This window comes from Falco rusticolus, chromosome 2 (assembly GCF_015220075.1).
Source record: "Falco rusticolus isolate bFalRus1 chromosome 2, bFalRus1.pri, whole genome shotgun sequence".
Taxonomy (NCBI): Eukaryota; Metazoa; Chordata; class Aves; order Falconiformes; family Falconidae; genus Falco; species Falco rusticolus.
In genome coordinates this window covers 36,364,968-36,377,200 of record NC_051188.1, presented here as the reverse complement: position 1 = coordinate 36,377,200, position 12,233 = coordinate 36,364,968, and the positions used below count along the sequence as shown (strand labels likewise).

General features: G+C 34.8%; 1 protein-coding gene across 1 annotated transcript in view; it reads right to left on the bottom strand.

Annotated features, from left to right (window-relative positions):
- PCDH17 (protocadherin 17) overlaps positions 1-12,233 on the bottom strand; it is an 89,516-nt gene that overhangs the window by 60,176 nt on the left and 17,107 nt on the right. The window lies entirely within an intron of this gene.

Sequence of the window (12,233 nt, the reverse complement as noted above, 5' to 3'; positions counted from 1 at the left end):
ATGAGAGAAAAAATTACTTTTGCATATTCCAAATGTGAATTATTCAATAATACTAATTTTTAATCATAATTACATCATCTACTGGGATTCTGAAGCCTTTACTGCTGTAATACAACTTCACATAACGCTATGTAATTCTTGAACTGAAAAAGATCAACAAAAAAGTCAAGAAAATTTACAGCTGATTAGCTGTGGGCTTTCTTAAATGCTACTGGAAAAGCACAAGTATGAAAATATTTGGATTTTCTCTCTATTTTTCATCAGTATTAATAGCTATGTCAGAACAATGAGAAACATACATGCAAACAAGAACATTAGATGATTGTTGTAGACAAGGAATTTTTTTTTAAGAAGATACTTTCATTAAGTCTGTCATGAGTATATTTTTAGCAGCATGAGCTAAGTAACTGTAGAAGCAGAAGTATTTACAGCATCCAGACCAACATGGAATCCAGCCAAAGGGAACTGAATTCCCCTTGTATCATCAGCTGAAGTTCTTTGGGAGAGAGACTGCATCTTTCAAAATCTCCATATACTGTACATTCACACACATCACTTCTTGCAGCTGACCTAGTGACAGAGCTTCTACTGTTTTCTGTATCACTTCATATCACACCACTATGCTTTGCAGCAGCTATGAGTTTTGCAACAGCATCTAACATAACAGAATGGGTAGCGCAGGCAGCACTCAATTAATGGAGCAGAAGGCTCAAGGTAAGGTTTAATGTTGCACACGAAGTGTTGTACAAGTGGCTGATCTCTTAGATACTTGGGTTTCCCTGCCACTCTTCAACCCATTTTTTAGCTTTGTTTTGTTTTTATAGGTAGGTGGTAATCAGAAATATTTGCTATTTCTTGTACGGTTGCAATATTGGACCTTGTAAAAGATGCATGAAGTTACATCTGAAATTTAACAGTCACTTCCATTTGCAACAGAAAATAGGTAGTCACCTGCCACTCTCAAGGTGCACGTGCAATAAATGTGCTTATCTTGTGTGATTGAGGTAAGGTAAGGGAGATAAAGAATTATCTTGTGTTTGGCACATATGAAATCAATTTACATTGTACTTTCTTCTTGTTTCCACTTAAATCCTTTGGTTCCAAAATTAGGATTATAACAGACATTGTGTTCACATTTTGAAGCCGTTTCTAATTTAAGCTGTGGAGTACACAGTATTGTATATGTCATTACAAAAATAATCTGATGTTTTATCAGTGAATTTTCTCTTACAAGAAACTACAACAGAATCAGTTTTTACTCATCTGATTTCGAAACATAGCATAAAGCACCCATACTTATAATTCTAAATGTAATTTTGTCCTATCAAAATTATGTATAATTTGGAAATCTGGGTGTTTATGTCCAACTAGAGATTTTTTCTTCAGCAGCATCATTAAAAGATGGGTTTATGAAAGTTCTTAAATACTGCTTAAGAAATGCAAACAATATGCTACATTCAGAAGGACAATTCTGAAGATCTGGGATATCAAACTCAACATCAGCCCTGTCACTGTTTTTTCCAAGTCAGCGTTTCAGAAGCTGATGATTTCAGCTACCGGTACCCAAACTTTTTAAAATCTGGCCATTTCAGTTAGGGAGTAGTTTATTACTTTGATTTTAAAAACAGATGAGATCCTGCTTTTGATATATGCAATTAGAATAAAAGCTTGTCTTAACTTTTAAAATATTTCAAGCTATAAAAACAAACACAAAAACAACAAAAAAGGAAGAAATCAAGGTGCAAAGGTTAATATTTCAGCATTCTTATAAGTAATGTCTTAAATGTAGCACATTTTGAAAGGAACATCAGTCTTAATTCTGCTGTTTATTCTTTTCTTGTCACAAATTGTGAGCTAGTATCTCTCATGTGTGCCAAAAATCTACTTCATATATATGCACATATAATCATTATGACACCCACAGAGCCCAATACCTCTCAATCTAAACAAACATTTACAATTGCAGAACTCAAGTTTGTTTTCTAAGTCTAATATCTCAACTATAGATGCCCAGGAAAACTGGCCTTATGCTTTTACTTATGTAAGACATCTGCCGCCTCCTAAACACAGCTGCTACTAGAATCAACATTTACATTTTTCAAGTCATTGTCAGGCAAAATGCCTGTTATAAACTGCCTTTTCATCAGTTCTGTGCCATTAGAAAAGTCGGACTTTTGCCCTGGAATTAACTGTAGCACCTCCTTAAAGATGCTAGGAACTTATCTATAAGCTGGACCACAGTAAAAACTGGTCATGCTATTTGTTTCTGCTTTTGCATAGCAAAAAAAAAAAAAAAAAAAAAAAAAAAAAAAAAATTCACACACCCCAGACTAGCCAAGACATAAATTTTAAAGTAGAAATTATGACCACATCTTAGCTGCTGTCCTAAAAATGGGTGCTGCTTCTGAGAAATTCTGTATTTATGGTAATCATTAATGATCTTTGACTCAAAAGTAATTTGACCGATTTCCTTCATATTGTATTTCACGGCAATACAAACAGTTGGGTGCCATGTTACAGTGAGTTCATTGCTGCAAAAGAACAAATGTAAATACTTGATAACCATAGACAGCCACAGAGCTCAGAGCTAAATTCTTTTCCTTCTGCTCTAAAAGCATTAAACCTTCTCCTATGAACTATGAGAGTATGATGTTTCTGTTGAGCTATAACAGAGCAGTTGAAACAGGCAGCAAAGAGAGAACAGCTTCATGTATGATCATACCAATACAAAAATGGGGAGAATAAACAAAATTTTAAGGCTAGACAATTTAGAAGAATCTTAGAAAGGTAAGCATCTGGTTCACAATGGATTGCAGAGAGATATGAATGTCTAACTCCCTTAAACATTTTTTATTATTTTTTTTTATCCCAGTTGAAGTGAGTGGTCACATACTTAAATTTTTTACACTGTCACATCTATGGAAGTGGTATTACACAGCTCAGCTCATGCATTCATCATACCTCTTTAAACTGCATAGTGGTAACACTAAGAAATTAGTGCTACTTTAAAAATCTATTAACATCAAATAAAGTCTTTGTTCTTCTCTGGGTATACAGCCCTTTCTAGGAAATCAGAACCATTGTGACTCTGTTTGCCTCCAGTTTTAAGATAGGTTTCCACTAAGCTGCAGACAACCACCTAAAAGCTAGTCACCTAATCTAGGCTAATCAGCTAAGATCTCCTTATAAGCATTAGCGATATACAAGATAATGCATCCCATTTGGGGCATGTAGCTTTTGGTAAGTACTGCTCCTGGTAATGACTTTCACCGATAACTGTAAGGGAATCTAGATGACCAACAAGATGTTCAGTGTAATAGCTAAAGCTAAATAAGATGCATTGTATTAGAAGTGAATTAATGGAATTACCATCTCCTGGTAACTAACTAAAAATTAATCAAATGCCATCACCGTTAATGTCCTGAAGAACAAAATAAAACAAGTTCCACCCTCCCCCAGGAAAACCCGTAGAAACAATCCATCTCTAAAAGTCACTGGAGTTAAATAGTAAAGGCATGTTTTCTGTCTCTGTGATTCAAGGTTGAGGGCTGAAGTATCTATTAAGTCACTGACTACCAAGACATAAGTTCTTCAGTAGGAAGAAAATGCACTGGGACAAATGGTCTCTAAAACTAAAGCAAAAGCAGAACTGTCCACTGCCCTGGTTAGATACTAGAGAATTAAAGTCTGTGATGTCAACCTAACTGTCCGTAGCTCCCCTAGAGAAAAGGTCCTGATTTTATGAGTTATTTTGACAGATCAGTGGAACTAGTTGATTTCCAATGAGACTACTCTGTTAATGCAACAGATATACTTTTTCACAGTTGCTACAATGGCCCATTAAAAATACTTCCTTTCTTCTATCTGTCCTAATATGTGACCCTAGAGAAAATTTGAAATTTTAGGAACCCTGCCATTACTGCAATGTTGCAGAAAAATTCCTGAAGATTTCTGTACACACATTTAATGCAGATTTCTCAGAAGGATGAAGCTCTTAAAAAAGAGAATTTTTTTTGAAAGAGATCAGAATGCATATAAAGCTTCGAAAGCTGCCAAAATTTATAAAAGAGGGTTACTGCCTTTCAGAAAATATTTTACAGTTTGATTATGTTACCTTTTACATTGGGGAGTTGAGGAGGAGGAAAGTAAAAGAACAGGCAAATTAAACCTGTGCAAAATACACTTTTACTGGCATGGAATTTCAGATGTGACAATATAATTGCTACAGTCTAATAACATGACTTAAAGAATCATTTACTGGCCACTGTTTGCATGAACAACATGTAGAACATCCTTCCAGTGCTATCGTCAACTGTCTATAAAACCATTCAGTTACGCATGTTAGTGCTTGAGTATTAAGACCACATAGGGGCCCAGATAAACTGCAGGTTTTGCTAGATATGGATCTCATAAGATGAATTTGGAATATTGAATTTTATTAATTCAAAATAAAACCATTCAGTAGTTTGAAAGTCAACCGTTAAAGTTCTACTAGTTAATTCTAGAAACACGAAAATTTCCAGAAGTTTCATTTAGAGAAGGAAAATGAAAAATTATGGCTAAGAACAGAGTATCAGAAACAAATTCCTCATAGGAGCTATTAACATTATATAATCTCACAAGGGGAAAAAAAAAAATTCGAAAGCTTCATTGCTGGAAACAGCTTGAACCACCCTGGGTGAAGCATTACACAATGAATTATGGGGAATATTTTTAGCAATAGGCTACATTAATTCCTTTTGCTTTCTTATTATTCATATGTTCATGTTCACAAGATATATGTGTTTGCTTCTGTTGAGATGTTTTGGTATTTTTATAAATAACAAGGAGTTCCACTGCGGCTCTGCACACATATACTTTTCAAAAAGTCAGGATTAAAATTACAACCTCAATTGGATTTCAGGGATTCTAATACTGCTCAGTGAAACAATAGTAGAAGATTCCCAAGGGTTCTGCTTTCAAGAATTCCTATAAGAAGCAGGCTATTGAAAAACAGAGGTTCCTATCTATTTTGTTTCCCTTTTCAAACATTTTTTTTTTGTTACACAACAATTATGAGTGTTTCTAGCAATCTTTGGAGTAATCCATACTGTTTGAATAAAATTAGAGAAAAATAAAAGTTTTCAACTTGACAGGTCTCTCTCCTAAAAAAAGATATCTTAAAATAAGCATGACTACAAAGAAAAAGATGGAGGATGGAGAAAGTGAGAGACAGAAAGAGGCAAGGAGATAGAGACAAATGTAATATTTAAGTATTCTTGACAAATTATGCCCAGAAATAATTGTCATATTAGGGAAAGATGTATTCTAAAATGTAAAAAAAAAAAAAAAAAAAAAAAAAAAAGACTTAGACATTACTCAGATTGATGAATATTAGACTACTAGAATATTCATAATTTTTTCTCAGAATTACAAGAACAAGTATCACATTTTCAGAAATGATTCAATGCGACTCCATTTTACGTAGGCGTTCATACCTGGAAGTATAATAAAGCAAGACGTCTTTGCTGACTCTAACTTCTTTTTAATTAAACATGAAATGCAAAAATGAAATGAAACATCTCGCCCCTTTATCAGACTGCCACTTAATATCTAACTCAAGCATCTTCTGTGTCTTTTCTTGAAAAGCTTAATTCCAAGTATTCACCATTCACTCATGAAACAAAGATCTTACATAATGGCAATCACTTCTGAAGACAAAAAAACTGTGTTTTGCCAAATCCAGTTTTGAAAGAGCAGACAATTGTCTTCATTTTGTTAGGAACAGTTTGGGTTCAACATAGCACAATTTTTCGCAAAGAATCCTCAGTATAAGACTATTTATACTTAGTTTTTGACTTCACAAGACTTACTTCATTAAGAAAATGTATTAGCCCAACAGTGAAAAAAACAAACAAAAAAACAATTGGGCATAAAGTCTAATAAATTATTTTACCTTTTTGAAGGACAAAATTAAATAGGCTGTTTTAACAAATATTGTCCTAATATGTGGTTTCCACTCATTCTTTTGAAAATCTTTTTGAGACATAATTTATATGACAAATACATATTTGGAAGTTTCACAGTTGCTGCAAAATGCGTATTTTGGTGTTAAAAGACCTACGGTGTGTTTACATGAATTTCTGACATGGGTAATATTCTTCAGAAACACATTAAATACACAGAACAACAAAAACAGTCTGTGCACCAAGCAATATCATTCACCTGGCTTCTGTACTCTTAATTAAAAAGTGTTGGTGGGTCGTGTTTTCTCTTTCTCTTGAATGAGAAAAGCAAAACTGAGGGAAGGAGGTCCTGAGCTATTCAGTCAAATGCAGAGAGTGACTTCTGAAAAATGAAACTCTGGAGACAGAGATCACTGTCCTTTCCTGTAAGTGAAGGAATGTAAATTCTCCCCATGTAAATGCCTAGCCCATGTGTTATTTTCTCTTAGCAAGTACCCTATTTGTTAAAAAAATAATAAAAATGTAGATATGTTACTTAAGTTTTCATAATAAGGTGTTGCAGGTATTTCAGTTGTGTTTATACTATTGGCTTAATGAAAACAATTATTTTAAATTTTTTTTCAAGAGTTCACCCTGCAATACACAGGCCACAAAAGAAGACAGAAGCCTAAGTGGTAGGGATTTAACACAGTGCAAGGATTAGAAGTCACAAGGCCCAGCCATGTTTCCACTCACCTCATTGATGGTTGCACTGAGCCTAAAGACTGAAGAAGCTAAAAAGGTCACTATAGAGGGACATATTTTTAAGTGACCCTGGTAAAAACGTAGACTTGAAAGACACTCAAAAGATGGGGTCAGACCAGACCCTGATCAGATTTTTTGATATGAAGTAAAAGCTTGAAGCTTCTCAGAAATAAGTTTGCCTCTTTGCTGGCAGGGAAGTCAGCTTAACAAAAACCTTCAACTCCTCCGCCAGAGTAGATGCAGGATATATGTTTAAGGGCAGACTTGTCTCTCTGAGAAAGATGGGACTAGGAAAAAGTGTGGCAGCTGAACTGAAAACATCATCCTACTGAAAAGAAAACCAGAAGATTTTTCTGGACCAAACTCAAATTTCTGTTTGTTTCACAATGATTTCAGGTTTCTGAGACTCATTTTATTTTGCACTGGAGAAACATGAAATGTAAGAGTCTAAAGAAATTAGCATGGTCTGGGAAAAGAATGTGGCAGGTTGTTAAGTGGGACTAGGACAAAGTTATTGTAATATGAGCTCTTAAGATTAACTACTTTTGGGAGAAGGTGCAAGATCAAAATGTAGGAAGAGCTGCCAAACATCACACCACATGAAGAGCTTGAGCTGAAAGTACAATAGCTCAGCTTCTGCTATCACAGCGTCAATAAATAAACATAACGAAATTCATGACACGTTATTGCATTGCTCTGTATTGCCTCTATTCATTTAAAAATGATGAACACGTTTAAAATCATTCACAACTTGCCAAATGCCTGTGAGCAGTGCAGTTAGACTGGTGCTTTAAGAGGTATTTGTGAAGATCTTACAAGAGAGCTTGATACAACTTAAATCAAAGTAAAGATGGAAGTATGGGAAAACAGAACAATAACTACTTCACCTGAATCTGCTAGTACAGTTGCATCCAATATATTTACACTGTTCACCAATGACATGTACTTACTGAAGCTACTCTGTCAATAAAAAACACATTAAGAACCTTTTGAAAGAGCTTCCCTGTCAATTAGGCTGCAGATACATTCTATCGCTCCTGTTTTTCTGTCAATTTAATATACTGGATCATATTAACAGTACTGGCTTGTCAATAAGGCAAATCTGAATCCTATTAATGGAGTTATACTGCCAATATAATCGGCTTCCTATTTGTCGAGCTCCCCAGTATTTGGGAAAGCTGTGAAATAGGATTATAAGGTTAGGTTGCATACATCTGTCTCTATATTATATAAATATTTCAGGACTTGTAACCTGTTGTGTAAAGAAACACATGGAATCACTTTTTTCCATCATATCAAGTTCAGATGACAGAACAGTAATAATTGTTTACCATTGCTGAGAAAACATTAAATCATCCTTATTTATCATGTTTCCTGCTTGCTCTAAGTAACATTGTCATTTTATAAGACAGCCTACTTGTGTGCCACACGTACAGAACTGCTAAGAGATGTATGTACTCCACCCCACCTGCACAAGATAATATCTGCTCCAGAAAATTAAAGGAAAGAGATAAAACACATTTCAGGAACGAAACATGAAGCTCTCCACAACTTCAATGCTTATGTAGCCCTTGTACTGTGCTGTATAATCTTGGTGGAACTGAAGCTTGTAAGTATAACTCTAGTGTAACAGAAACCCCTGGAAATAATTAATAAGAGGTAGAAGTTAGTGCATAAAAAAAACAGTAGAAGTTCAGCAAGCCTTCTACTTAATAGAAGCCTTAATGAAGTTGAACATTAGTTGCTTTTAACCACATTCAATATTAAATAACTACTTTGACTGGATTAGCAGAATATACAACAGACCATTAAACCTGATTATATTTTTTTAAAAAAGAAAAAAGTAATTGCATTAAAATGTACTGGGAATTCTCTTATCAAATTAACTCTCTAGATCTAACTTGAAAATATGTATTTAAAAAAACGTGGTCCAAAATGACAGTTAAAGGTCAATGAATCAAGTTGCCAATTATATTTTCTGGTAGCAGATGGGTGCAATGAAACCTAATGATTGAATTTGAAATGCTTTAATGCACCTTTTATTTATGGCTTCCACCATGTTGAGTCTACCTTAGTATTCCTGGCAGATACTATGTTTACTGCATAACAGACTCAACTACAATTAGCTAACTAGAATGAAATCTGCACTTATCACAATATCCAGCTTATTCTAAGAATATCATACTATGAACTCAAAATAACAATAGATTTGGGAGTGTATCTTTGATAGTATTTGTGGGGGTTTTGATTTTTCATTCCAATCTATATGTTAAATATGAAATCTAGAAAATAAGGCATTAAAATTAGAGGGAAATTTAAAAAAATAGTGCCTTGAAATTTAAGCAGTTAATCACAGTATTTGTTGTAATTTCTATCTTTTTTCCTCTCCTTGTGTTTAGAACCCTTTTCTTCTGTATGAAAACAACCTTTCCTTTTTTCATGCACATAGATTTGATAGTGCAATTGTGAGCTTCTAGCATTTTATTTTTAATTTTGAGACATATCTGAAAGCTCTTACTCAGCAGGAATTCCCAGTGAAGCCAGTAAGCGTTGTAGAATTTGTTCTATTCTTATCACTGTTGTTTTTCTGTGTTTAAGAGCAACATATCACAAATGTTTTCTGAACAGATAAAAGCTTATAAACACTGCAGTTCTGTATGGTGGAGAAGATCAAATTATGGCCTTTTAACACTAACAAACTGTTTTGTACTCATAATATTTAGTAAGGGGAAACAGGGACAATGGATATTTTAAATCTGTTAATCCACTATGTTTACTTTCTTCTGTCCAGCCCATACTCTCACTAAAGGCAACAATAAAACTCCCACAAGCCATGACCTTAGGTCCACTGAAATCAATGGATGTTTTCAAATTGGTTTCAATAGCCTTTGGATCAGTCTGCTTACTTCAATTACGGGATAAGCCAGTCTTTACATAGCATGCTACGTTCCCACAGATACATATGTCGTACACCGAAGAAAGCTGCAAGGGAGCAGGAAGAACATTATGATAGTGATAGAAAATGAGAATAAACTCTTGAATGTAATATTCCTTTATCCCAGCATATGGTCTTTATGGACAGAATTTAAACAGATTTGCAGTAGCAGTTGACAGGGAAAGGTTATTAGCTAGGCAGTAAACACTGTATGTGGCACATGACTCCAGTTCTATGTTTCTTCCCTACAAAGTGAAAAAAATTAGCAACAAAGGCAAAGCAGGACTTGGTTCTGAAGCCACACTGCCTGTACAGAAAACACACAGAAAGGGGAACGCTGACACTTTCTTCCTAGATGGGAGTCAGAAAAGAGGTAAATTTAGATCACCTCCTTTCCTTTAAAGCTGCAAACTTATTCCCTTCCTCTTCCTGTAATCCTTCCCTAGAAATGCAATGATTCCCTTAAATTCCTTAAGAATTAGGAAGAAACTCACAGGTAATAAAACTTACATTATTATTTTCCAATTCATTTTTTTTTTTTAGGTCATGCAACTCTATTTCAACATTTTGTTAAAAATCCCCAACAAGGTATTCTATAAACATTTTGTGACAGGATACAAAGCCCTACTTTCACACAAATACCTTGGCATAATTATTTCCTCTTAGCACTAGAAAAAGGCACACCACTAAATATGCTGCCGAAATAATGGCTGCATTTCTGACAGAATAGTAGATCATCAGACTTTATGGCTTCACATGCCTGTGCAAGATTTTCAACTGTAGAATGGTGATGAGTTGATTTATTATTTGTGACATAAGTAATTTAGGATTGCACAAAATTTACCAAGATTTTCCATCCCTAAATATATTTTAAAGCCATAACTGTCATGTGTCTATGATGAGGTATCTCATAAAAAAGAAAGTTTGATCAAATGCACCATGAATATAGTAGGGGTCATCAAGTGGGCTTGGACAGAAAAAATAAGGCCTTCCTGCTGTAGAGCTTTGTGCATCCATACACAACTATGTCACTTCAGTGTTAACCTGCTGCAATGACTTCACACAGGACTCTTAGATTCAGAACAAGAAAAAAAAATGTTCTCTTTTTCGATAGGATCACACCGTCTAGAACACAACACACACTTATCTAGGGATCGCCACAGGTAATCTATAAACTTCTAGGTATTTAAAGGCTGACTTTGACCTGTAAATTCTTAAAAGCCTGTGAAAAAAATGTTCTAGATTACCCCTCTCATTACAGCTTGCCATATGAAGACTCCAAGACCAGATTTTGCTGTGGATTAGGAAGTCTTCTTTCTGTTCCAAACTAATGTTGGTTTGTCAACATCTAGGACACTGCTGCAAGTTTCACTATAGATATAGGTACTGAACATGAATGATAATGTTTGACTGAGGGGTTAGTTAAAATACAGTGATTAAATTATGGATTTGCCTCTCTATCTTATTAGCAGAATGCTTACCGAGCATGTGAGCACTTTTTTCAAACTGGAGTGCATGCAATGGCAACTGAAGGATCCATATATATATATATTTTTTTTTAAATCATGATCTTTCAAATAAAAAATTTAGTGCAATCTTCATTAAATAATGCCCACTTCACAGAAGTCCCCCAAGCCTTTTTCAGAATTCGGAAGTGTGTGTATGCGTGTGTGTGTGTAAGCCTGTCGCGAAATGGTAAGACATGAAAATACCACAGGTACAGTGCAAGAAATTCCAAACAAAAACTCGTGCAAAGGGGAAAAAAATAACGTGTTAAGATTGTTCACACTGCTCTTCCTGAATATTCAAACTAGATAATGTGTAACACAGACTAATGCTGCTCCCTGCAGGTGGATCATGAGCCAACATGAAGCCACATCAACTTCTAACTTCACTGAAATTCAACATGGAGTTAGGTGCTTGGTTGCAGAGAGTGATCTCCCAAAGCAGAGCCTTTGCATGTAGTTCTTCACATACGCCCTCAAAACTTGTTTTCAGGTAGAAAAGCTCATTAGGAGATGAACTACATTATATCCATGGAAAGTTATAAACATAACCTCAGGGCCATCTTAACTTACTGGTGCTTCTTTCTAAATAAGCACGCTGCTGTACCACTGGGAATAAAACAAATTATTTACTATACTCTAAATACTACTATATGGTCTTCACATGCAACTTTGTTAGCTTCACCATAAATTCCTAAGAATGACTATACTAGGTTTCCTTTGCTGTTTTTGTTTAAATCTTCTCAGGCACAAAGTAATAAATACAAAATGTCCTTCTAAAATATGCTAAGATCAAGAGCCAACTCATTCACTTTCCATGAAAACAGAATTAAGATCTCACTCCTAGGACTTTGTGTAACAAACTTCAGCACAGAGACTTTACAAGGTAATGGTATAGAGCCCTATTCCTAAAGGTTTATAATAGGATTGTTGCTTTAACCTTAACCACAGCATAATAAACAGAATCAATATAATGATAATACAAGCTACCAGCAATCTTAAGGATGTGCAAGGAATAGACAAATACTGGCAGGAATTAATCTGCCATTTTCACACATCTGCCCAAGGGAGGTATTGTAATTGCAAAAATTTACTCCTAGACTG